Genomic DNA, 27,780 nt, shown 5'->3' with positions numbered 1-27,780 from the left:
AAAAATGCCTTTAAATCTTGTTATCTTGTCACATTTGCTCTGTTTTCACTGACAGAGGACAAAATTTGGTTTGTTTTCCTACTCGCCAGAAAGGGCGTGTAGGACCTAAAAACAGCTTGACCTTGTTAAATTTTGCTCGACTATGCGAGTGGTCGAGTGGAATTTTCGAGCCCTGTATGCTATGCTATGTTTTGCTATGCTATGTTTTGTTATGCTATGCTATACTTTGTTATGCTATGTTTTGTTATGTTATGCTATGCTAAGCTTTGTTTTGTTATGCTATGCTATGTTGTGTTTTGTTATGCTATGCTATGTTTTGTTGCGTTTTGTTATGCTATGCTATGTTTTTCTATGCTTTGTCATGCTATGTTTTGTTATGGATGCTATGTTTTGTTGTGTTTTGTTATGCTATGTTTTGTTGTGTTTTGCTGTTTTGTGCTATGCTTTGTTATGCTATGGTTTGTTTTGTTATGTTATGCTATGTTTTGTAATGTTATGCTATGTTTTGTTATGCTATGTTCTGCTATGTTTTGTTGTGTTTTGTTATGCTATGCTATGTTTTGTTATACTATGCTATGTTTTGTTTTGCTATGCTTTGTTATTTTATGCTTTGCTTTGTTTTGTTATGCTATGTTTTATGCTATGCTATGCTTTGTTGTGTTTTGCTATGCTGTGTTTTGTTTTGTTTGGTTTTGTTATGCTATGTTTTGTTTTGCTATCCTATGCTTTGTTTTGTTATGCTATGCTATGTTTTGCTATCCTATGCTTTTTTGTTATGCTATGCTGTGTTTTGTTATGCTATGTTTTGTTATGCTATGCTGGTGAGGGTGTGTGAGGGTGAGGGTGTGTGAGGGTGAGAGGGTGTGTGAGGGTGAGAGGGTTGTGAGGGTGAGGGGTTTGAGGGTGAGGGTATGAGGGTGAGGGTGAGGGTCTGAGGGTGAGGGAGTGTGAGGATGTGAGGATGAGGGTGAGGGTGTGAGAGTGAGTGAGGGTGAGAGGGTGTGAGAGTGAGTGAGGGTGAGAGGGTGTGAGGGTGAGGGGGGTGTGAGGGTGAGAGGGTGTGTGTGAGGGTGAGTGGGGGGGTGTGAGGGTGTGTGAGGGTGTGTGAGGGCGAGAGGGTTGTGAGGGGGTGTGAGGGTGAGGGTCCGAGGGTGGGTGAGGGGGTGTGAGGGTGAGGGTGTGAGTGTGAGGGTGTGAGGATGTGAGGGTGAGAGGGTGTGAGGGTGAGGGGGGTGTGAGGGTGTGTGAGGGTGAGGGTGTGTGTGTGAGGGTCAGTGAGGGGGTGTGAGGGTGAGAGGGTTGTGAGGGTGTGTGAGGGTGAGGGTGAGAGGGGAGTGAGGGTGAGTGGATGTGAGGGTGAGGGGGAGGGGGGTGTGAGGGTGAGGGGGAGAGAGGGAGAGAGGGTGAGGGGGAGTGATGGTGAGGGGGAGTGATGGTGAGGGGGTGTGAGGGGAGGGGGAGAGAGGGGGAGGGGAGTGAGGGGGTGTGTAAGGGTGAGGGTGTGTGTGAGGGTGAGGGGGTGTGAGGGGATTTGAGGGGATGTGAGGGTGAGGGTGTGTGAGGGTGTGGGGTTGTGAGGGTGTGTGGGTGTGAGGGTGAGGGTGTGTGAGGGTGGGGGTATGTGAGGGTGAGGGTGTGTGAGGGTGGGGGTGTGTGAGGGTGAGAGGGTTGTGAGGGTGTGTCTGGGTGAGAGGGTGTGTGAGGGTGAGGAGGTGTGAGGGTCCGAAGTAAATGGTGGCAGTGCAGACATTATAAGACGGAGAGAAACACAAATGTTAAGATAACAGTGCTCAAAGGGGTTGTGAGAAGGTGGAAATATGATTAAAGGAGAAAGAATGAAAGTTAAGTAGGAATGAGGCCAGAAAAGAGATACAAAGGAGTGGAGTGTGTGGCGGAAACAGGAAAAAGCAGAAAAGAATGAAGATGGATCCGAGAGGGTGCAAGTAGGGTCACATGCAGGAGAAGGAAGACTCGTTAGGAAAGTGTGATGAAGCTCTCTGCATTGTTGTGGCAGGGGCGGGGGAGCGCATTCCTTTGAAGTCTGATGGGGGGCAGGGGAGAGGATCCCTTTGAAGTCTGATGCCAAGGCTTGTGGTGTTTTGTGCACGCGCCTGGCTCACATGAACTGTACCCAATCCGCAGCAGTTTGGGTAGACTTTTGAAAGCCTCACTATAATCTCGACACAAACAATCTTGACACAAACAAGCAATGCTGTAAGTCGAGACCTAAAAATTACTGTGGACGCTCACGCACATGCATACTAGCATAGTATAAAAATAACCATTCCATAGTGCCTCTGATGGGAAGGCATGCAATTCTGATGCATTCCCAGGTTTACCAGTGTTGGTAAATCTGAGAATGTATCAAAATACATAGGTAGATGCGTTGCACACCTACCTTCCACCCATATAGTGCCCCCAACCATACAGTGTAATGCAAGCTCTCCTAGTGGCTTTTCAAGGCTTGGTCGATTTGCATTGTACAATGCCTTTTATTTAGGTGTTTGAAAACCTACCTGCAAGTGGTGCGCAAACACGCACTTACGGTTGTTGCTTACAAGAAGCAAGGCTGGTTGCTTTCGAGAAGCAAGGCTTGCAGTAACTGCACCTCTTTTACTGCGAGCTTTGCTTCTCGTAAGCAAGGACTATAAGTTCAAAGTGCATGTTTATGCTCCGCTTGCAGGTTTTCAATACACTTTAAAAAAGGCTTTGTTATTTACAATACCAATAGTTCAAACTCTCACAAATGCAAGACCTATTGCATTGCAAATGCTTGTATTAGTTACTACTGTCTTCCCTGGCTGAGAAATTCCTCCTTTGACCTCCGTCATACCCGAAGCACCTAGGCAAAGGGGCAAATGGTCCTTTCACGGTGAATAATGTAATACGTTCCATACATTAATCTCTGATGGGGAACCGGCAGTGGATGTATGAAACTGGACACCTCAATGAGCAGAGATCACCACTCACGAACCGACGTATACAGCGGTTTCCGCTGGGTTGGGCATTCCACGTGAAATCAAAGCCACGGTTGTGTTTACAGTGCCATCTTTCGATGGCAAAGTTGGGCTAATTCCCAGTTCAGAAAGATAATACTTTCCTCTCGTTTTGCTTTTCCATTAAATTGAGAGCTGTATTGTTTCTTTTTGTGATGTGGTCTGCACTGCTAACCCTTCTATAGTAACGTAAACACTTACAGCCATCATTGGCTCTCCATGAAGGAGTAAGGTTTCTCTTTTCTGTGGGGGTGTTCGGTGGGTGAGGGGTTGACATCTGCTTCCAGACCACACCAACCCAGATCGAACCCCCCTCCCTCGTCCTCGACTTCTCCCTGAAACGAATGTAGTTAGCCGGTTCTCCCTGAAACTCACAGATGTCACCCCAAATGTCACTGAAATAGATTGGGAAAAAAACTCTGAAAACGCTAGAGAGACGCCAGCTATGGTCCGTGCATGATTCGGTGCGCTGTAGATGGGGACGTCCCTAAACTCATTCATTTATTCATTTTCCTGTTACGGTGAGATGTGAGTACACACCCCGACCCCCCCACTTCCCAAGCACCCCCCCCCCCCCCCCACCCAATTCAGTGAGCACCGGCTTCTAGTCTATAGGAGCAGACATGAACGTGTATTAAAAATAATATAAACGTCCGTGCCTCGTAAAACTCGATGGAATTTTAATAGCACTGAGCATCTCTTTGGGACCCCTCTGGAGAAGATGAGAGCAGAAACTTTGTAATCTTCACTTGTAGATTGAACCGTGCCTTGAAGCTGGCCCTTTAAGAGGGGCGGGCAGGGTCCCCGGCGCTCCCAGCCCCGTTCAGAGGCATTTGCTTGGCTGTGATGAACCGCCAGAGCTGGGGGGACCACTGGACCAGCAGCAGCAGATGAGGTGAGCAAGTTCACGATGCTGCTGGCATGTTGGTCATCAGTCGCGTGGGTAAGACAGGGCAAGGCGCCTTGAGGCGTCAGCCAGGAGGAGGAGGGGGGGGGGGGGCAGGGGTTGTTTCCCAGCAGAAGAGAGTAACGGGGTGCTGCTAGCCGTGGGCAGTGAACTCGGGGAGTGCTTCGATGCCGCTGCTCTGTTTGTCAACACAAGTGAGCGAAGAGCGGTAGGTGCAGTGGCAGCCGGCGGCGGCGGAGGTATGAGCGCTGCAGTAGTAGTGGGGTATTACTGTGGAGCGAGGGGCGGCGCGGGCCGGGGTACTTGCGCAGCTGGTGACCAGCAGCGATGGTGCTGCTGTAATGTTAGACATCAGTCCTAAACGAACATGACGTGGAGCTAAGATCCACCAACGTGGCGATAAGCAGCGGCGAGGGTCTGCTGTGCAGCAGTATGGGCACAGGGGCGGCGCTGATGCCATCTCTGTGGGAGAGGCATAGTGCTGATGAGCTGAGAGCCATCAAAAGTGAGCCATAGGCAGGGATCTCACTACAAATGCACAAACCACCCTGACCCCCCAATCCCCAACCCCGCCTCGCACCCTTCCTCTGTCCCAGCTCTAACTGCTAAACTATCCGCCCTCCCCGTTTCTCTTCGCGTCCAGGAAGGTCCGCCGACGAGACCAGGGGCACGAGCACATGAACACATCTGCACTGTACAGGGCTGCTGCTGGAGGCCACACGGCGCGTCGGCGGGTAAGCTGTGTGCAAATGCACATGATAGATGGCGTTTTGCTCATACAACGCACATAACGGCTCCCCTTTTATCTGCAGATGTTTTTGACCAGTTGCTTGTAAAACGTGTGCATGTATAATTTAATGTATGTCAGCATTTGTGGCTCATGGTTGAAAGAAGTGTATATGTCTATTTGTTTATATTTACATTGCAGTGGAATTCGAAAATGTGTTTTACTCCACTGCTCATCGCTGATAAAATCTTGAATTTAAGCTCAATGCATATTAAAGACAACAGCATCGTAAGGCAGCAATTTATAAAATCTCCTTATCTTAATACGGCTAATGACCATTTTACCCTAAATGAGTCCGCGGAGGGGTCATTACTCGGAGACTTATATGTGTAGGCGTTTATAAACAAAGATATTTTAGTAGAGTCAATGCACAAAAGTTTAGTTCCGTGCTGTGAGAAAATCAATATAAACAGTCGTTTGTGTTGCAGTTAGGAGTGCCTTTTCACTATAGTTGAAATTTACTTTGGTAATAACATAATCTGACTTTTGGAGTAATGGATGAGAGGTTATAATTAACAGGCTCAAGTTATGGATACATAATGGATGACTGTGTAAATGCATCCAGTATTGACACAATGGTTAACTGTTTAATATTGTCCAGTAGTGCCCACGAGTAGCTCTGGTAACACCATAAACCACCCCATTCTCAGGCCGAGTGGTTTGTAAATGTCTCCAGAATACCGAGATGGCAGTATAGGACCGTATTACACGCTACCCGTTATGTATTTTTTCACATTACAATGTTCTTTGTAGTGATTAGCTTAAAAACAGTTTTCATGAAAGCAAAGGGCAACTAACAATGGGCCCCGATTGTAATGATTTTTTTTTTTGCCTTTCATAAATACATTATTATGGTGAGTGCCAGTGGATTTATGTGATTCCGTGACTGCAATGTTTACTGCATAATTATGGGTTTAGCCATTTGTTATGCAATTTGCATAAATTGCAGATTTCAGAACATAATGTGGCTTAAATTGATGCAAATAATATAAAAAAATTGACGCACATAGTTTGAGTTTTTTTGCCACATAATTTAGATAACCTTGCCAAATGATTTGGCCCGCAGTGCTGCATAATCCCAGTAGCCTTGGCAAGGCAGTAGCAAAGTGGTTTGGGCTGTCATGGTGATGAAACCCGTATTTCATAGCAACCCATGCAACATTTTCCATATATCACGGTTCTCCGTGAAATGTAGTATTTTTGTACCGCTGCACTTTTTTAATGCAATAAAAGCATCCAAACATGTGGCATATTTATTATTATATATACTCTTCACCCACTGCCTCTAGTACTCCACACATAACCACAGCGTCATTTTTTTCAGCATTAAATGAAGTTAAACAAGCTGACACATTTTGCCTGAAAGCTCAGTCACAATGCATCATGTTATTTTGCTTCAATAAAGGGTGAAATACTGAAGTTGTGGTGTGTGCGGAGTTCTTGAGGGAGTGGACGTAGAATACTGAAACGGGGAGTTTCTGTGAGATTTGCTATTGCTAAGCGCTGTTTTATTGCTTTTAAAGAATCGAAAGGGCATTCATTCTCCTCCTGCCCGAAGAGGCACCCTCCTGCCCGGGTGAGGTGGTGGTCTTCAGAGTGGATGAGGTGGTTGGTGGCAGGGACTTTTGTGGGTTGTAGCGGTGCCGAGGTTTTTTTTTTTTTTTTGATTTTTGGTAGGGGCGGCTCAGCCCTAGCAAGAGGCTATTTGATATGTTTTCAGTGTGAGCTTGGCTCGCTTCCTGGTTCTCGGCTCTCTCTTGAGGATGAAGCCGAGGTTTGGAAAGGGAGGGGGGGGGGAGGCAGGTCTGGCAGGCCCTATTTTTTCTGCTGACCTGGCTTCCCCCCCTTCCTCCTCCACCCGTACAGATGTTTGTCATTAGGTCTTAACCCTGGTATGCCTTGAAAACCTCAACAGTGGTGAATTTGGTGTGCCGCCTTTTCTCTGTCTGCTTACCTACCCCTAGAAGTGAGTAGCCCCCCCCCCCCCATACACACACGCCATTTACCCCTCTTGCTCTATAGTATGGGGCATTTATGTTTATGTAGGTGAGTGAAAAAGAGGGTGTCTGTGATGTAGTGCTGAATATTATTGCTTAGGCCTTTATCCTAAATATTTCTTCCCCTTCCTTCTGAGTTTTCATTCTGCGGGAAAATCCCTGGGATGTTCCTACACATTAGATAAGGGGCTGATACTACACTTGGAAACAAATAAGTCTTTATCGATTTCACTTTAATCTGGTGTTCTTAATCCTTTTTTTGTGAACTCGCATTTACTTTCTTTAGGGGCGCATAATGGGGTCACAGTCAGGGCCTCTTGAATGATGCTGTGAAGTTTTCCACTTAAATACGGTTACACGTGCGCGTGCTACATTCAACCATCTGCTGCATACTTTGCAGATTTTAGTAAAAAAATGCTTTTTGCGTAAATTATCAAAATAATCCAAAAGAAGTACAGTGCTCGTGGTGCAGTACAGACACATTGCAACAGTTAATAGATCACCTTTCAGTTGTTGGTTGCTTCGTTCAGTTATTGAACTGGTAGTAATGAGATACAACGTTCGCCCAGATAGCATTAATGTTCCAAGTTGATGGACTTGTCTAGAGAATGACCCTTGTTTGTATCGTCAAAAATCAGGATATATTTAAAAGTAAATTGAACAGTGCTTGAAGGATTCCTTCCTTCTCATGAAAATGTTTTGTTTCATTGTTCATAAAAACGTATGACCCCAGAGAGACTGTTTTCTAGAGCAGCAGTTATTTCAAGAGGACACTCAGAGCGCAGAAAAATCTCAAACATGTTACTTATGTTTTTGATGTCTGATGTAATTTAATCTTATAGTGCCTACTAGCGGGGCGCTTTCGTTGTACAAGGCTGCTCTGCTCCGCAGTGTTCTTTCTTAATGGAATGAGTTCCTTCTAAAGTTTCAAGTGTGGACACGGTATAAACCCCGAGCTAACATCAGTCCTAAAGCATAAGATGGCTGCACAGAATAAAAGAGGCACTCTTTTTATTGCCAGAAGTGTGCACGTAAAACGTGTTTTCGGCTGAGTTCAACAATAGTGCAGCACTGAGCTGAAAACAAGCCTACACGTGCACACTTCTTTTAATACACGCTACTCTACTCTTGGAGTTTAAAGGGCTGTGTTAAACCAAGTAGCGGTCCTAACTTTCCCTTCAAGGCATAATCCTATTCGTTAGTGAATAAAAAGTTCAATTCGATCTGTGTAATGGGTATATTTTTCTTTCTTAATAAACCTTTCCATTTTATGTGCTGTTGGAATGCCTTTTGTGTCAATGTATGTTAAGATGGCAAAATAGAGCAATAACAAAGTTATTGCTTATACTTACTATAAGAAACTTACAGGTAGAGGGTCTGTCAGGTCCACCCAGAAGCAGTGACGTCAAGCCTAGGATATTGAGACATCTTAGTAAACAGTGTAAGGGTCCGCCTAGATGCAAGGAAGTCAAGCCTGGGATATTGAGGCATCTTAGTAAACAGTGTAAGGGTCCTCCCAGATGCAAGGAAGTCAAGCCTGGGATATTGAGACATCTTAGTAAATGTTGTAAGGGGTCCTCCCAGATGCAGGGAAGTCAAGCCTAGGATATTGAGACATCTTAGTAAACAGTGTAAGGGTCCTCCTAGATGCAAGGAAGTCGGCCTAGGATATTGAGACATCTTAGAAAACAGTGTAAGGATCCTCCCAGATGCAGGGAAGTCAAGCCTAGGATATTGAGACATCTTAGTAAACGGTGTAAGGGTCTTCCCAGATGCAGGGAAGTCAAGCCTAGGATATTGAGACATCTTAGTAAACAGCGTAAGGGTCCTCCTAGATGCAAGGAAGTCAGCCTAGGATATTGAGACATCTTAGAAAACAGTGTAAGGGTCATCTCGGATGCAGGGAAGTCAAGCCTAGGATATTGAGACATCTTAGTAAATGTTGTAAGGGGTCCTCCCAGATGCATTGAAGTCAAGCCTAGGATATTGAGACATCTTAGTAAACAGTGTAAGGTCCTCCCAGATGCAGGGAAATCAGGCCTGGGATATTGAGACATTATAGTAAACGGTGTAAGGTCCTCCCAGATGCAGGGAAATCAAGCCTGGGATATTGAGACATCTTAGTAAATGGTGGAAGAGGTCCTCCCAGAATCTGTGACGTCAAGTTTAGGATATTGAGAAATCTTAGTAAACAGTGTAAGGGGTCCTCCCAGATGCAGGAAAGTTGCAAAGCCTCGGATATCCAAGCACCACAGTAGAGGATTCACAATGGCCCACTCAGAAGCAATGGAGGCACAACCCACATTCACCTCAGCAAAGGGACTGTGATGTGCCACCCTGGAGGGACAGAGGTAACAAAACCTCTAAATATCTTCTCCAAGCTCGTTTTCATCCCCAAGACCACAGAGTCATGAAGAGTGTCTTCCTACATCTGTGCCTACTTTGAGGGATTCAACCCATGCTCACCCTCCCTCCCCAGAGTGCCACTTCTAGACTGGGCTGTCTAATCTACATCAGACTTCTGGCTAAAATCTTTGGCAAAGCCAAGGGGCCCAGAATGATGATGCAGTTTGTGCTCAAACCGCGTTCCTCCAGCAATCTTGTACCAGTGCTGTAAGCCCAGCACAATTTCTGGTTAAAGGAGAGAAACTGCTTCAGACTAATGCTCATCATCCAGGAGGTGATGGGTCGAAGAGACACTGCTCGCTCAACCACGATTTTAGCATTGAAGGTACAGACAAGGTACAGAAAAGAAAAAATGCCACTTAAATATATTGTGCATCATCATCAAGGTGCAATATGGAAGGGCCTTTTCTCGTCCAGCCAAGGCCTTCAGAAATGAACAGGTGACCAGATGCTCTGAGTTGGCGTAGCTGAGCCTGCTTCACTTCCAGCCTGCAGGATAAGAGCGGTCTAGAGAAGATCTCTCCATTCTCTGCCCTCTGAAGTTCACTTCCGTTTAAGATTTTAAGAATATTTACTGAGGCGCAGCGGAGGCCTGAAACATACTTACTCTTGACTAACTACGGCTATGCTGACCATGAGATATCCCATGGTCTGGCACCGGTCCCGCCCAAATAGAGAGAGACAAGGATCAAAGGCTCCAGTCATAATCCTTGCTGAAACCCTCCTTCAGTTACTCTAAAGTAACTATAAAGGTGGCCAGGATGGCGGTACGGTAGGACGTGGATTCTCGTCCCTCAGGCCCCGCCGACTCATAGCTTTGTTCGAGCCCCATTTCACGGTCATCTGCTTGCGGATTTCGGCCCGGAATCGACTTGTGCCTTATCCGACGCCACATTGAAGACCTCTGACGGTGGTGGTGGCGATCCACGTCCGATTCCAGCGGGGCCTGCTGCGGTGCTTCCGCGGAAAAATGGCGGCTGCGCTGACATTGGAGTAGCGGCCTGGGCGCCCCAGGCGGAGTCGCTGAGCGGGGGAGTGGTTAGGCGCCTGATCGTCTGGAAGTGCTGCCAGGTCTGACTGCTGGTGGACTCTGGGGCCGGATTGACCTCGTGCTACTGGGGTTCGAAGAGGGCCCTGCTGCCCGCCTCTCGATATGCCCGTCATTTGCTGCTGTCTCTGCCCTGCTTGAGACTGCGGATGGGCGGCGACGGCTACGAGTGTCAGGGGCGCTTCTCTTAACATCGGAGGGCGCCCTCGCTGTTGTCCTCTGGCGGTCCGGCACTTCACTCTGCCTTCAGAACGCTAATAGCGCATTAACAGCGTCTGAAGGTAGATGACTACCTGGCTCACCATTTTGTCTTCTCCTGCGATAGTGCTGGGAGTTTGGGGGCCTGCTCTACAAGAAGCCTGCAACGAAGGCGGCCCTGAAATCCCGCATCACAAGAACTTCAGGAGGACTTCGCATCACCCGGCAATTCACCAGTGAGTGCAGCCCTTATCTCTACCTGCCCCTCTGCCTACGCTTGACTGGCCTTGCTGGGTACAACGTCCGGGGCCTGGAAGCAGTATTTTGCCCGCGATTAGCGTCCGTCCTGCCGTCCTGTGTACCCTGCTCCCAGATGCACTGTCAGTACGTGTGGGCGCAGGTGGGAGTCACACCAGATGGGTGAGACGACCTGGTGGTGCATGGGGGCCCTGCCCTGGGGCTAGGCAAGGAGGAGGTCCAAGGAGCACAGAGGAGATCAGGGTCTGCGCTTCCAGGTACAGGGGGAGGAAGAAGATAGCACTAACCAGGCCTGAGGTCCAGTAACAGCGGCGAGAGCGGGGTGCCCAGGACCTCTGCTGGGGAGTGCCTGCATCGGAGACGACATCGGGGATGGCTCCCCTCCTGTCCTAGTAGGGGCCAGGTAATCGGTGGTCAAGCGAGCGCCTCCCTGGGTTGTAGGATTCTCCTGGTACTGGCTGTCTGCCCCTGCAGAATTTGTGAGTAACGGGAAGGAGGTGGTGTTTGCAAGGCTCTGCAGAGAATAGAGCGGACTGAACGGGCTGACAGCTGTGCTCCAAGATCAAGGTGGGCTCCTAGAACTGAGCTTGTGCGCCATGGCCTTAAATGCGTCGATAAAGATAAAACGTTGAAGGAGCTCCTCCAAAAGCAATCTGTATCGACGCAATCGGCTGGTGAAAATCTTGCCGGAGCGGCGGAAGGAGATTAGACCCTGGCCACCAAAGCTTTTATGTTTGAGCTTTTTGCTGCCATCAAGGAGAACATTCAGGATCTTAAGGGCCAACTTGCGGCAGACCTCTGTGAGGTCCGACGAGATGTCGATGAAATTGGGGAGCGAGTAGCCACGCTTGAAGAGAATGATGTTAGCAGGGAAGAAGAACTCCACCAGCTCCAGCAAGACATGTTGCTCCTCTAGGAACAGCATATTGATCTTCATGCGCATGCTGAAGATTTAGAGAACCGCTCCCGGCAGAATAATGTACAGATTAGAGGCGTGCCATGGCGTGAAGAGGGGGATGATCTCCGGGCGTACGTTGGGGCGCTGTTTCAGCAGATCCTGAGAGAGGACGAGGTAGTCGACATCCGTATGGACCGGGCACACAGAGTGGGCCTCCCCCGCGGAAACAAAGCTCCGCCACCTGAAATTCTCGTGTGCATCCACGATTTTCAATTAGCACCTTGCCTGCTGCCTTGATTCCTCCCCGGTGCTGGACATCCCTTAACTGGGTGTGGTCATGACGGAACCATTCCGTCATCAGCACAGCTCAACCGGGACTGATGATGGAATGGTTCCGTCACCAGCATCGAAGGGGTTAAAAGAATGTATCATCCAGAAGGCGAGAGCGGCTCATCCGATACAGTTCAGGGGTCATACACCGGCCATCTTTCAGGACTAAGCGGCCTCCACTCTACTCAAGAGACGTGAATTTAAGGTGGTTACCTCGCACCTGCGTGAGCAAGGCATCCCTTATTCTTGGGGATACCCCTTTCGAATAATTTTCAAGCTACGAGGGAAGTTGTACCAGATCCGCTCGCTGACGGAGGCATTGGAGGTCCTCGGTCTAAGTGCTGAGCGCTCGACTGCGCAAGCAAAGGGGCCTGGAGTCCGAGGTGCCAACCGCCCATCAAGATGGCAACGCATTGGGAAGGCCACTTCTGTCAGGAAACATGATCAGGCCACAATGGATAAGGGGAGGGAAGCAGTGATCTCTTCACTTTCACAGCCGTCGGAGTGTTCTGCCTCCCCTTGAGGTCTTTAATGGAGAGCAAGGGGATGGTCACTTAGAGGGGGGCTGGGGGGGGCGGGGAGGGAGGTCCTGAAAAGACGCTCGACAACCTCTCCGCGGGCGGGTAGGCACGACCTGGACCTGAAATGGGCCGGACGGCTGCTCGAGCCTGGCCTCCTTGGATCCTTTCCTTTTATATGACAAACTCTGGTCATGTTACTGTTGTCGTATTTGTTCTGAATCAGGTTTTTTCTTTAGGGGTTACATTTGATGGGGTTTTTTATTGGGGGCTACCGCACCAGTTGACACATCCAAAGGGGATGACGGACGGAGCGTTTGAGCAAATCAAACACTCACCCCCAGTCAACTGATCTGGGTTTAATCCATCATCAATCTTTAGCTCACTCCACCACCCCAGTTCAGACTTGGCCATATGCAAATCAGTCTGACCCTGTGCCTCATGGGAACAGTCCAGCCCGAACTGCCAAGCCATGTCTTCCCTGGAGCGGAAACAAGCATCCTGGGACCGGTTTCGGGTTCATAACCTTCATCAACCAGGCTATCTTGAATCCAGTGGCAAAGTGAGCAAAGGACCCACGTCTGGGCATACCCTGCCAACTTAGGACGAACAAAGCGATACCAAAGGGGATGACGGATGAAGCGTTTGAGCAAATCAAACACTCACCCCCAGTCTACTAATCTGGGTTTAATCCATCATCATTCTTTAGCTCACTCCACCACCCCAGTTCAGTTGACTGGGGGCGAGTGTTTGATTTGCTCAAGCGCTCCGTTCATCATCCCCTTTGGTATCGCTTTGTGCGCCATAAATTGGCAGGGTATGCCCAGACTTGGGTCCCTTGCTCACTTTGCACTGGATTCAAGATAGCCTGGCTGATGAGGGTTATGAACCTGAAACTGGTCCCAGGATGCTTGTTTCCGGTCCAGGGAAGACATGGCTTGGCAGTTAGGGCTGAACTGTTCCCATGAGGTACAGGGTCAGACTGATTTGCATATAGCTGGGTCTGAACTGGGGTGGTTGAGTGAGCTAAAGAATGATGATGGATTAAACCCAGATCAGTTGACTGGGGGTGAGTGTTTGATTTGCTCAAGCGCGCCGTCCATCATCCCCTTTGGTATTGCTTTTTCGCTCTAAGTTGGCAGGGTATGCCCAGACGTGGGTCCCTTGCTCAATTTGCCACTGGATTCAAGATAGCCTGGCTGATGAGGGTTATAAACCTGAAACCGGACCCAGGATGCTTGTTTCCGGTCCAGGGAAGACATGGCTTGGCAGTTCGGGCTGGAATGTTCCCATGAGGCACAGGGTCAGACTGATTTGCATATGGCCATGTCTGAACTTGGGTGGTGGAGTGAGCTAAAGAATGATGATGGATTAAACCAAGATCAGTTGACTGGGGGTGAGTGTTTGATTTACTCAAGCTCTCCGTCCATCATCCCCTTTGGTATCGCACCGTTTAATGATCATCAGCTAACCCACCTCGGGAAAATGGGTTGGTCTTACCTGGATTTGAACTAGTAACTTGCAGCTAATTTCATATTTCAGTGGCAGACGTTGATCTCACTGAGCCATCTCTCCATGCAACAAAAATAAAAGTTCAAGCCCATTTGAGTTTGAAGGGACTTAGCAAATTTAAGAATAAGGTGTGACTGTGTGTGTGTGTGCGCGCATATAAAACAAATAAACAAATAAATAATTTGCACCTCTCTAGTTTAGATTGAGACAAGCGCTGCAGATAAATTTTGGTCCAACGTGTTCAGTCTGTCCCAAACTTTTCAAAAGTGTTCCGTCCTCTAAAATATTACCGTAGTATTTTTGGCCCATTATGCAACCGAAACGTGTTGTCATGTGATGAAAATTATAATCTCATTGCACATTGGTGATGTCACCGATGTCATGCGTGACAGCAACAGAAGTTCGACTGGGAAGCTGCCCAAACTGGTGAATTCCGTAGAATCTCTGTTTCTAGGTCACAACATAACTCTCTTGTGGCCCTTGTTGGGCAGCGCCTGCTGTATGCGCTGCACTTATTTAAGACAGGGCCCTTCACTAGCGCTCCACCTAAAGCCCAGAAACCTTTAGGAAGGAAGGAAGGTAAGGCAGCGCAGGAGAGCCACAAAGCTTTTAGCCCTCAACTCTTCAAGGGCCACCAGTTCAGCCCAAGGCAAATGAATATCTGTGAGGTATTGAAGACTCAGGGTTGCCTCTTCACAGAGGGGCCTCATCATTTTAGTTAAACCACTGTCTCTAGGCTGAAGATGGTCTTGGGAAGGGGGTTGCTAGTTCTTTATTTTTCTTTTCTCCGCTCTTTTCAGACACTTTAGCTGCTTCTGTTCCTATTTTTCTGGGAAATATCTTTTTAACACGCCCATTTGTTTAACCAATGAGTAATAATGTTAGCCCATTCGCAGTGAGTTGCCGCTGTCTACATTTGAAAGCTTGTCTCTGCCTTCTAGCCCAATGGGCTGTTCAACTCTTGGTTGCCTACGAGAGAAAAAGGTACAAGGCCAGGACCTAACCTGTATTTTGCATTTCAGAAGCCTGACAGTTGGCACTGAGACATATAATCAGGGCCACTGGAACTAAGCGTTTCTGTAGCTGCAGCGTTTTCTACATAATCATTGAATTTAAACAGCTAATGCACCACCTGCTGCCACTGAAGATGTCACCACAAGAGACATTTTGTATCGAGCTCAAAGGCATCCACCACCTAATCCTGAGCAGTAACCGATCCTTTGCAAAATGAACTGGTCACCTTTCTGATCCTGGTTGCTGCAGGTGAAAATGGTCCTAATGTGGTGCAGCTTTGCCCAGGCACTTGTAATTGTTGTTAGAAGGTCAAAATACAGAAATAAGACTGCTGCAGATTGTGTTGCCTTATGCCTCATAATGTGCCTTTCATATCTGCGTAATTATCTCAGTCCTGTTACACAATTTGTTCAGCCACTGCTGCGTTGTTCCAGTGGCTCTGCATATAATACCATCTACCAATACTGGCTTTTCAGCCAACACAATGTTGGCATTGCAGGGCCTATAGTTTTGCTATGAATGGTGCCATTACTGGTTCAACACCACAGCATGCAAAATGCTACGGGCTAAATAGCAGAATTGGATCGAGATATTATGTATCACATTAAGCCATGCGTCTGCTATGTTTTACATTTTTTAAAAGTCGTCAACTTGGGTTTTAAAAAAAATGTTTTTTTCACACACAAGACCAAAAGTAATCTCTGCTCACATATTTTGTAAAGATTCACTCTTTCATTTAACTCACATTAAAGCAATCGATGGCAATGTGAATCTTTTTACATTTTGTGCAGTGGTAAGCTTAATAACGAGCTTAACATCACAACAAATGAAAAACATGGGCGGCAGCATCTCAACCGACATCAACACCCAGAATAAGTAAAAGACAGGGCGCAGAAGCAGGAGGGACATCGCAAGGTTTCACTCACAAATACAGAACAGGTACAATACAAGTAGCTAACACACTAAAGAGGGAGCGAGAGGCATTAAAGGACTGTTGCACACTCTCCTTGAACACACATAAACGTACAAGAAATATAACAATCCTGAAAGAAACAGTCAAACCTTGTATTTAATTACTGTACGTTCATGTACTCATATAGGATGGCAAACCCTCACATAGGATGACGAAGCCTCGCATACCTAGTGTGGTATGCTTTGTTAGTGCGTTCCGCCTCTAGCACTGGGAAGCACCCAGGAGTACTGCTTATTCACTGGGTGTTCAATTTCCTTGTGATTGGTTTCCTAGTTGGAGTGAGGTTATGTCCTGCAACATTCCCCTCGACATTAATGTTCTCCATTTGCTAAACTCGTAACTATTTTACAATTGTGTGTTGTTGAGCTAAAAAAATCTTGTTGTCTCCCTACTATAAGGCTCAAAACACAAGAGTCGAGCAACAGGAAGTACTTTTCTTTTTCACCATAATGTGTTGATGCCGAAATGTTGACCCTGTGAGTCAGGCGCCTATCTCCTGACTACAGGCCTTGGCATCCTGCATCAAATGTTGTGAAACAGTCCCTGATTGACAGGCTATGTTATGCAAGTGCATTCAATATATCCTTTGTATTTTTCATAAGATTGGCCAGGAGCAGTGGAAACAATCCTTCCCCATATCACTGGAAAATATTGAGCAGAAAAAGTGTACTCTTATATCCGTTAGAAAACAGGTGCAGATAGAGCAGAAGCAACACAAGATTTCCCTATCACATGCTCCTACATCAATCAATCAATCACAGAACTCGTAAAGCGCACTACTCATTCGTGAGGGTCTCAAGGCGCTGAGGGGGCCGGGGGGGGGGGGGAGGTGGCTGCTGCTACTGCTTGAAGAGCCAGGTCTTGAGGACCTTCCTGAAGGTGAGCAGGTCCTGGGTCGGCCGCAGGTGGGTTCGGAGGGTGTTCCAGGTCTTGGCAGCAAGGAAGGAGAAGGATCTGCCTCCGGAAGTGGTATGCTGGATTAGTGGGACGGCGGCGAGGGCGAGGCTGGCGGAGCGGAGCTGGCGGAGCGGAGCTGGCGGAGCGGAGCTGGCGGGCGGGGGTGTAGAAGTTGAGTCTGTTGTTCAGGTAGGCTGGTCTGGAGTTGTGGAGTGCTTTGTGTGCGTGGGTGAGGAGCTTGAAGGTAATCCTCTTGTTGATTGGGAGCCAGTGAAGGTCTCTGAGGTGGGGGTGATGTGGCTGCGTCGGGGGAGGTTGAGGATCAGGCGGGCTGAGGCGTTCTGGATGCATTGTAGTCCCTGTAGGTGTTTGGTCGGGATTCCTGCGTAGAGTGCGTTGCCGTAGTCCAGCCGGCTGCTGACGAGGGCTTGGGTCACTGTTCTTATGGTTTCGATCGGGATCCACTTGTAGATCCTGCGAAGCGTGCGTAGGGTGTTGTACCAGGAGGAGGAGACGGCGCTGACCTGCTTGGACATGGAGAGGGAGGAGTCGAGGATGAATACCAAGTTGCGTGCATGGTCCGCGGGCGTCGGTGCTGTTCCTAGTGTAGTGTTACATATCATGCATTGCAAGCTTTGCTCTCTCACAGAACAGTTACAGAAGTGCAGTAGCAAAGCAAGCTTCTCCCTCGCACACAAAGCAGATATAATGTTCGATTCCTCACAGAAAAGATTCAGCGAGGCAGTCTAGGACAAATTTTCAGCACATAGAGAACATGGTCGGTCAAGGCATGAGTGTCATGTAGGTTACAGACAAATCTCTGGAGTGCATGTTTAACTTAGTGAGAGGAGTATATAGATGGATGAGTTAGTGAACATGCAAGTTCTGACACCATCCTGACTTACGGGATATTTCATGTCCGCATCCTGAAAGTCCTGTCACTCGGAGACCTGTTGTCATTGCTGTACCTCCTGAGGTCATATCTTGCTCCTGTCTCTTCCTTTAGATCCAACAGCAGCTGACATCACATGCACATATGTCAAAAGTGTGGGGGGTGTGGTGGTTGCTATACCAATAAAGAGACATTCCCCACGCACTGGGTGAGAGGGAATGAAGGGATCTACATGTGCCCATTATGACCTGCTAAAATAAAAAAATGCACACAAGTCTCCCATATGCTCTACTGTCCCTGCACCGTTGCTCCTTCTGTCTCTTTATTCACCCTTTCTCTACTAGATAGCCCTTTCTCTTCTTTTATCCGGGCTCTATCTCTATTCTGTCCTTTCCTACCATTTCCATCTTTCTCATTCGCTCTCTCTGTCTTTCTTATATGCACATGTTTGGCTCACATTGCTGTCTTTTTTCAGTTTCTTCTCATTTTCTCTTGTTTCACCTTAATTTGTATTTTCACCCTTTTTTCCTACACTCAGCACCTTCGTGCTCTTCATTCATACCTGCTCCGCTCATGCCTATGGATCCACGTAGTATTCTCTTCCTCAAAAATTCCCCCAGCTCTCGTGTCTCACCCTGCCACTTTTCTCACAGCTACTCTAACTTTTTTTTATCCTTCATCCCTCTCTTTTCCTTAAATGCATGAGCCTGACACGTTCTCTTCTTAACACTATCTCCATTTGTTTTGTCTCACATACTGTCCTCTTTCACACTTTTCATTCACACGCCAATTTCTGTCCATCCTCTGATACCCTGCTGTCTATCTTTATCATTTCCTTCAAGCTCACGACACACACACACTTCCTCTCTCCCCCTCTCTCCCTCTCCCCCCCCCCCCCTCCCTCTCACTCTCTCCCTCTCCTGTTCTGGCAGCCATCTCACTATTGTATCGTATGCACTCTTTCTCACATCATCGTTCACATAGCTCCTAGTTTCACTTTCTCCTCACACCCTTCTGTAAAAGGTCCGCTTTCTGCCTTACACAGTTCTTCGGACATCCCATTTTCCCTCCCCGCACTCACAGCCTCACCTCGCAATGAGATACTCGTCTCTTAGACATATGCACACATTCAATTCCCTTTTTCAAAACCTCCTGTCCAGCGCAAACCCCATTTTCTTGCCCATCTCTTACCCTGAGTCTTCTCTTGCTCATATTCTCTTTCTAAGCTCCTGCTTCTCACAGGCACTTTCCTTTTGACTCTCTGCCTTTTGCAGAGGCATACACTCAAGGTTGGCTTGTTTTTTTTTTAATTACGCTGATGAAAACAAAGCTGTGTCCCACAGTTTGGCTGCACTGACTCAGAGGCTTTCCTGATAAAGTCTGAAAAGAAAAGCCTACGCAGGATTGTAGACTTAACGTAGTGAAGATTTCAGGATAAATCATTGATATTTAGTTGGGAAATGCAGCAGAATTAAAGTTTGGTGACATCTACGAATTACTGAAGTGTGTGTTGACTCTTTGGCTTTCCACATATTGCGAAGTAGCCGTTCCCCGGTTGGTCCTTGTTATTTGGAACTGCACAGCAACATCCTGAGTTACTATGTTCTAGACAGGCCCACAGGCGGCACATGCTGGCACCTTTGTGCCTGTCTAGAGCCTGGTGCACCAGGCGCTAGGCTGTGAGCAGGATGCTTGATGCACAGCGCAGGGGGTGCTATGCAGTCCTGGTGCTCCGTGCAATCCCAGCCTCGTTGCTGCATTTGTCAAAATATTGAGGGGCGCCAGGGACGTAACATGGAGGTTTTCATGGGACTTTCAAAGGTTCCTGTGCTGAAAAATCAACGGCTGATAGCCTGCACCTCAACCTTAAACTCTTCTTTAACTAAGTTTTTAAGCGAATAGTCATGAATTTTAGTATTTTAATTAAGTAAAATACCTTATGGGGAAAAGTATTATGGGAACTGGTTTTCCCTCCATGAGTTCCCATTTCTGTGAGATAACTGAGCCGATCACGCCACTGAATATGCAATTATGAACTCGTGGGGCCTCTGTTTCTAACATCCAAGTTGGCATTTTGGGGCACAATGTTCACGGTTCTTGTCATTTCTGAGCTTAATGTACTTTTCAAAAAGTGTGGTGTTATAGGTTTGGAATAAATAGTTCGCACCTTTAACACCGAGATACTGACGGAAGAATGCCCGGTGTAAATGGGGTAATGTTTCCACTGGCATGTGCTATATATTGCACTGTATTGTAATTGCTTTTATATATCGCTTACAACCCCTGACGAGGCTTTGAAGCACTTTTTCGTCGATTAGCACGCTACTCTGGAACCCATAAAGGATTAGTGTTGAATTAGTATAGTGAAATATGAAAGTAATTTGAGTGGTGGACATGTCAGTCAGTTATTTGGATTGAGAAGGATAGTGGAGGGATAGAAGAGGGAAAAAGGTTTGCATTTATATAGCGTTTGCTACCCCTGATGCAGTGTTGAAGTGCTTTTTTGGCGAGTAGCACGCTACTCTTGAACCCATGCAGTGTTAATGGTGAATTAGTATAGTGAACTATGAAAGTAGTTTGAGCGGTGGAAATATCTTAAAAGGACCCTCCCCTCCCCTATGCGGTGTGATGGCATGGGGATGTGTGGGGTAGATATATGCCATGGCAGACAGTACGTTCAATTTACAAGTTCTGAGGGGTAGTGTGCCAAAGTAGGATGCTCTGGGCATGAGTAGTGTCCATGTGGGCAATTCAATATCTCCCAAGCCTTGGACTGTGCGCATTTCTTTGAGTTGTGTTCGGGGAGGGCAGGGGGCAGGGGGCAGAGGAGCCCATATCAGTTCCATGTGCAGTGATGACATGGGTGGTTGCAGGCGGCTGTCTGCTGTGGGGTGTGGCTGTAAGCAGGCCACGGAGCTGGTTGCCAAGTAGGGGGGTCTTGCACACTGCAAGGAGCTGTGTGCCAGGTGTGAGGACTGTGTGCCAGTACAAAGGCAAAGTGCCATGGCAATTGTGTGAAGAACTCTAGGTCATGGAGGGTGCGGTGCGTCTGTGCAATGGGTTGCAGTGAGGTAGCAAGAGAGCCAAGAGCTTTAGTGCAGGCAAGGAAGAGCTCCTCCCAGGGCTGCCGGCTGGAGAGCAACACACACAAAAATCTTACATTCTCTGGGCTCCACCGACCAGTGTGCCCGGATGCCACTGCACCTGCTTCACCTTTGATAGCTATGCCCCTGTGGAGTTTCCCATTCAGGGCAGATGCCTACCTTCAGCAATCTTCAGAATCACACTGCTTCATAGCTCTGCCGCATATTTTGACGGTTATTCATCGAAGTCGTTTTTACAGGTGGCAATCTGCTTTCAGTTTGTTTTTGTCACACGAGGGTTCAGTGCATGGAAAACTAATTTCCAGCATACAAAATGCGTGTCTCCTTGAGCGTGAAACCGGGTCTTACTTTTAACAGATGGCGTTTTTATGAAAAACAAATGTGTTTCTTTTATGTGGCCGCTCTGGGGTTCTCTACTGCCCTGCCCCCTATAGGCAAGTCACTGCACAGCACTCGCGCATAACACCCAGGTGAGCAGACGAGAAAGATTGTAGAACTGACACCCAGTGGCCCGTCAGCGTGTGGTTGAGGTTTTGGGAAGAGCTTGCTGTGGTTGTGTGCAAGGGCTGTTGGGTAGGGGAACAGCTGTGACGGACATGGGGTTCTGCACAGAGCACAAGTCCTAAAAAGTAAGTGCGGGGGACTACCCTAGTTAATCAGTATGCGCTTGACACCACGGGAAGTGGCATCACACAAAGTGGCATCACACGAAGTGGCATCATAAGAAGTGACACTAGATCTTAAGCGTCACATATATGTTTAACGTCTATCATGAATATATTAAAGCACATTTCGAGTATACAGGGAAACCCTCCCGATTTAGGCAGAAGATTTACGCTTTTGTAAGCTACACTTACAACAATGTTGCCATTTGTCAGCGTAAACTTCCTCTACCCATAGTGCTTTACAAGAAAAAATAGTGATATTTAAATTATTACAACGCCTCCTCAAGGGCAGTAAGCACTATATAAATGCTATTTATTTTGTGTAAATACTGGGAAAGACCAACACATCTGACATTCTTACAGTGCATGCATATCTCCTAAACAGAGCCTGGAAAAAGTGAAAAGCTGCCTCTCAAGTATGTGTGAAGTGCAACAAGGTGTGAGCCTTTGTTTCCCCTCCACTGCTTTTGCTTCTAGGTGTGAGGCTCCTGACTGCTGCCAGCCAAGAGCCTTGAACAAAAGGAGGCCTGATGACCCCTCCTATTCATCCTTTGTTATGGGCCCAGCAGGAGTCTTAACTAAGTGCCTGCAGGTTGTTGGGTATCAAAAGCAGACAACAACATGCAGCCACTGCTGAAAGTGTCCAGGTGGTTGGAAATTACACTGGGACGAGTTCAGCATCTTTTTCAGTTGTGCCCAACTTCTTGGCAGGGTGGACGGTGTCCACCCTGTGAAAATATTGGGTGGACGCCGTCCACCCCCGACCCTGGTTCTGCACCTGCTGAATGGCTGAAGTGCCCTAGCAGCGTGCAGATCTGTGTTCATTCGATTAGGACATGGGTCATACATGCGGACGGGGGGTGGGGGGTGGCTGAAAGGCATTGTAGTTGTGTGCAGGGGTCGAGGACTTGAGTTGTGCATTAGGTTGTACGCGGGAATCAATACTCTGGTGTGCCAGGGCAAGCGGCTGGCGATGCGCGCCAGTGCACGGGCTGTGCACCAAAGCACGGGTGTGTTCCATATAGGGTTTGCTTTGCCACACTGGGAGAGGCAGGTGCTTCTGTGTAAGGACATGAGCCGTGTGTCGGGGCCAAGGCTTATGTGCAAGGACAGACTTGTGTGCCATAGACAGGGCTGGCGCGGGCCTAAGTGCCATGGCACAGGGTTCTAGTCAGGGTCTGTGTACTTGGGCTGAGCTCCAGATTGGGCAGGCGCACACCTCAGACATTCTTAAGAGCCGCATTCCTGCTGCATCTTTAATTCGCTGGAATTCATTGAAGTGTTTACTACAGGTGGAACCTGCTTTATATCAGTTTATGAACTGAACGGATTCAGTGCCTGGAAAGCTGATTCTCAACGTAACTTTTTAAAACTTTTAACCAGTGGATAGTTCAAGAAAAATCATAGTCACAGACTCCTGTTTAAACATTCATACACCCCTTTGCAGACAGTGTTGCAGCAGAAACAATGAAGTGACTGGTCGTTGCAAGGCAGTGGCTGAGTTCCTGGCAGTAGCAGACAGAGGTGCAGCAGGGACACCCAATGGCCAGTCACTGTTTGGCAACGCCTGAGGTCCGGAGGAAGTAGACAGCCCAGTAGTAGTGTCACCCAGTGGCCATTCACTGTGCGGAAGTGGCTGAGATTCTGGAGGCAGATCAGACACTAGTGCAACAGTGACATCTATTGGCCAGTCTTAGATTGGCACTGCCTGAGTTCTGGAGGAAGTAGGCATCTCTGCAGTTGTAAAACCCACTATCAGTAGCTGCTGTATGGCGCTGGATGAGGTCCTGGATGTAGCATGCTGACATTGTTGCAACACTGACTCCCAGTGGCAGTTTGGCACCACCTGCGGTCTGGAAGAAGTAAACACACATGCAGCAGTGACACCCAGTTTTCAGACACAGAATCAAGTGGCATTTGATGTGGCACCGAGTGGTTCGCCATGGTATTGCAGTGACTGACTCCTTGAGAAAGTACTCATTTGTGCATCTGTGACACCCACTGACTACTCACAGCATTTGATTAATTAATGTAATGGTGAAGCAGGGAGTCCTAGTGGTCAGCTATGGTATGGCACTGAGGTCTGAAGGGAACAGTCATCGATGCAACAGTGACACACAGTGGCTGGTCACTGTATTGGCACAGCTTCTTTTAGGGGATAGTGGAGGGGGAGTTTGGTGTCTACTGTGTGCTTATCTTGAGGGTTTGCGTGAAGACCTCACAGGACCGGCACCATGGATTTAAAATAACAGTAAATGGGCAAGTTGGACGAGACTGGTCTGGAACTGAAGCCACGAACTAAAAGCGTTCCCAACTGGCCTGTAAGAAGCTCCCCTGGGTAACTGAAAGCCCGGTAAGTGGACGCTAGGATGGCCAACAACTGTATAAAAATTCCAAGAAGAAATGTAACTAAAGTTCAGTTAGGCAGGTCCAGCTATCACTCCATAGGCCTGCGGGTCCAGTTATCACTCCATAGGCCTGCGGCTCCAGCAATCATTCCATAGGCCTGCGGGTCCAGCTATCACTCCATAGGCCTGCGGGTCCAGCAATCATTCCATAGGCCTGCGGGTCCAGCTGTCACTCCATAGGCCTGCAGGTCCAGCAATCATTCCATAGGCCTGCGGGTCCAGCTATCACTCCATAGGCCTGCGGGTCCAGCTATCACTCCATAGGCCTGCGGGTCCAGCAATCATTCCATAGGCCTGCGGGTCCAGCTATCACTCCATAGGCCTGCGGGTCCAGCAATCATTCCATAGGCCTGCGGGTCCAGCTATCACTCCATAGGCCTGCGGGTCCAGCAATCATTCAATAGGCCTGCGGGTCCAGCTGTCACTCCATAGGCCTGCAGGTCCAGCTATCGCTCCATAGACCTGCAGGTCCAGCAATCATTCCATAGGCCAGCTGGTCCAGCTATCACTCCATAGTCCTGCGGGTCCAGCTATCACTCCATAGGCCGGTGGGTCCAGCTATCACTCCATAGGCCTGCGGATCCAGCAATCATTCCATAGGCATGCAGGTCCTGCTATCACTCCATAGGCCTGCAGGTCCAGCAATTATTCCATAGGCCCGCGGATCCAGCTATCCCTCCATAGGCCTGTGGGTCCAGCTATCGCTCCACAGGCCTGTAGGTCCAGCATTCATTCCATAGGCCTGCGGATCGAGCTATCACTCCATAGGCCTGCGGATCGAGCTATCACTCCATAGGCTTGCGGATCGAGCTATCACTCCATAGGCCTGCGGATCCAGCTATCACTCCATAGGCCTGCGGGTCCAGCTTTCGCTCCATAGGCCTGATGGTCCAGCTATCACTCCATAGGCCTTCGGATCCAGCTATCACTCCATAGGCCTGTGGGTCCAGCGGCACCCTTTACTGATATTTTGGCCCAGATTTAGTAAGAGTTCATACAACGCATGGCAGCAAGCAAAATTGCTGTGTTGCATTAACTGGAGTGAGCAGAACTGTGCCATAGCTATAAAAAATGGTGCAGTTCTTGTCTCACTACTACTCACTACTCACTACTATTCACTGTTCACTACTACTCTTGTCTCCCCATGTGCTGGCACGCTTTGTGCAGGCGTGTGCCAGTACAGGAACCCTTAGCCATAATGCAAGAGCGTCTGCATTGTGGCCTACAAAGCTTTTGTACAGGAAGGGGTCCCTTCCTCATCAAAAACTATGTTTTATACCTATTTATTGAATGAATGTGTGCAAGAGAATGCAGCCCACATGCAAAGATGAGAAAACAAGGAGAAATAGGATATTGCTGCCAACCTTTCACCTTAGTTAAATTTCATCTATTTTTTTGCTTACTGATCCATCCATCTCAGATAGGGAAATAAAAAAATTGGTGCCTGCGTAATTTTTTTATGTGCACATCCGTGATGACGCATAACTGTACATACATCCTTATGCATGCACACGCCTATGAAACGACAGCAACCACTTCATTTTGCCCTTTAAAAAAAAATTGTCTGATACTACGCATCGGCAAAATAATGATTTTTGCCAATTTGCCCCCTCACCCAGTAGAGGCAGCGTTGCTTAGTCCGGAATAAGTCCACCATCGACCCCATATCTTGGCATGCTTATGTGGACAACCCCTTCCCCGGTAAATGGGCTCCTCCAGTTTGGAGCACCAGTCCATTGCCAAGTGCCAGTCTGCTTTCCTGGGTGGGATCGAGTGCAATCCAGTGACATGCTATGTCTTGTTTAGCAAGCAGTGTGCCCATGCCCACCAACACGCTTTCTCTTCTGGGTCCTCCGAAACCTTCCAAGATTCCCAGCAGAGGCAATTTAGAAGGGAGTTCCACTGGCCTCTCCAGCACCTCCGTTAAAACCTCACCTACGGCTGACCAGTACTGTGCAGTAACGAGACACAGCCACACCACATGGGGAAAGTCAGTGCCCTGAGTGGCACATTGGTTACACTGTGAGGTAGGTCTTTTACCCACCTTCCAGAGACGCATCAGCAAGAGGTATGTGGCATGCAAATAATGGTGCTGAATGAGCCGCAAGTGAGAGGATATGGCAATTACACGAGGTGCCATTCGCACATCCCTCTAGTCTGTATCATCTAGGGGGCTTACCATTCCCATTTTTGCTTGAGAAGTTCAAACTTGTTGTGGGAATTAATGACCAATGATTTGTATAATTGTGAAATTCCTCCTTTGCCTAGGGGGCCCTGAAGTAGTTTGGCCTTGAGTGGGTTATATTCTGGAGCAGTGGTTCCCAAACTTTTGACTCCTGAGGACCCCCATTGAGTCACCACTGGAAGCCGGGGACCCCCAAGCAATTTGTATGAGTTAAACTTCAAATATTAAAACAGTAATTCGAAAAAAATACACACGTGTGCATACAAAACAAATACTCAAAGTCCTAAGGATTTAGGGGACAGATGTACGACCATTTCAATTAGCGCCTCGCAATTGGCGACATATGGAAAGGGGCAAATTGCGAGTCGAAAAATGAAATGTACAACAGTGTGTTTAACACTGTTTGGGATTCCCAATGGGGTCGCAAATTGTGAGGTTCATTAATATTAATGAGCCTCTCGCAATTTGCGAGCCCAATGGGAATGCCAGCCCCCCCAGGTATGGTGGCCTGCTGGACTTTGCAGGCCACCATGTCTGGGACTGCTTTTAAATAAAGCAGTTTTTAAAAGAAAATGCAGCCCATTTACCATGCATTGAAAGAAAAAGGAAATGAAACATTTTCGTTTAATTTTCTAAGGACAGGCAGAGGTCCCTGGGACCATGGCCTGCCCTTAAAAAATAATTTTGCATGCATTTGCAAAGGGGAAAGGGTCCCCTGAGGACCCCTTCCAATTTGCAAATGCATTACCATCTACATGAAGTAGGTGGTAATTGCAAATGTTTTGCGACCGCAAAACATTTGTACATGGTTTTGAGACTCGCTATTTGGAAGGAAATGCCCCTTCCAAATAGCAAGTTGCAAAACGTATTTAGCAAGTCGCAAACAAATTGCAACTCGCGAAATAGGCAATGTACATGGCCCAATAGGTTTTTGCATGCGCAAATGGGTTCGCGAACACATTCGCACATATAAAAACGGATCATACATCTTGCCCTTAGTATTTTATATTGAAGTAATAGCCCCTCTGTAACAAGCATTTCATTTGTTTTATAGCATCTCTCATACCATTGTAGGATGCCAGCGCACTTGACATCACACACTTATAGAGACATTGAATCATACATGTAAATCAGTGTGTTTCAGAACATAACATGGTGGCTAGCACTGACTTTAACATTAAAAATGTATTTCCACCCAAATAAACCTTTTTAGCAGCATCAGGATAATGAATAACTGGGGGAAAACATAAGTTACTAACTGGTACCATGCAGTTTGCAATCAGCTCTTTGATGACAGTTTATAGGTCCCTCTGCTACATTACAATTGTGAAGTGCACAGTAACGAACACAACTCTGTGACAAAAGCAGTAACCACGAACCTATGCACATAAAATACTGCGTTTTAAAATGCATGTTACACATTCTTTGCAGTAGGCACATTAACCCTCTGTGCAACATTAGTTAAGTCAAAGCTGCCACTGAACAAAACTCTCCTCACGCTCCAGCAGGTACATTAATCACTGGCATGATCTTGACACTTTTATTGTTGCTGGAAAGCTGCTAATTATAAAGGACATTTTTCTGTGCTTTTAAAGCTGTTGCCTACGGACCCCCAGGAAATGTGTCACGGACCCCTGGGGGTCCGCGGACCCCAGTTTGGGAAACTCTGTTCTGGAGGATTAAGAAGTTCCCCACGATGGGAGTAGAGTGCATGTGTGATACAAATTCTGTCCCATTTCTCAAAGTCCTCACCTGGGCAAATCGCCGCCCCTCCACAGTGGGTTTTG

The 27,780-nt window shown here is 47.7% G+C and overlaps 1 protein-coding gene across 2 annotated transcripts in view; it reads left to right on the top strand.

Moving 5' to 3' along the window:
* The first annotated feature begins 3,821 nt into the window (after window positions 1-3,821).
* Window positions 3,822-27,780, top strand: part of KANK2 (KN motif and ankyrin repeat domains 2) — a 245,163-nt gene continuing 221,204 nt past the window's right edge. Inside the window, exons 1-2 of one of the 2 annotated variants that reach the window (XM_086962090.1) lie at window positions 3,822-3,891; window positions 4,547-4,637. The gene's annotated coding sequence lies outside the window, so the exon portion shown is untranslated. Of the gene's footprint in view, window positions 3,892-4,429; window positions 4,638-27,780 lie in introns of those variants that run through there. The other variant, XM_086962098.1, reaches the window with a different exon arrangement.

The sequence above is a fragment of the Lissotriton vulgaris genome, chromosome 1_1 (genome assembly GCF_964263255.1).
Source record: "Lissotriton vulgaris chromosome 1_1, aLisVul1.2, whole genome shotgun sequence".
NCBI classification, from domain to species: domain Eukaryota; kingdom Metazoa; phylum Chordata; class Amphibia; order Caudata; family Salamandridae; genus Lissotriton; species Lissotriton vulgaris.
Note: the sequence above shows the minus strand (reverse complement) of the source record. Positions and strands in the feature narration are given on the sequence as shown.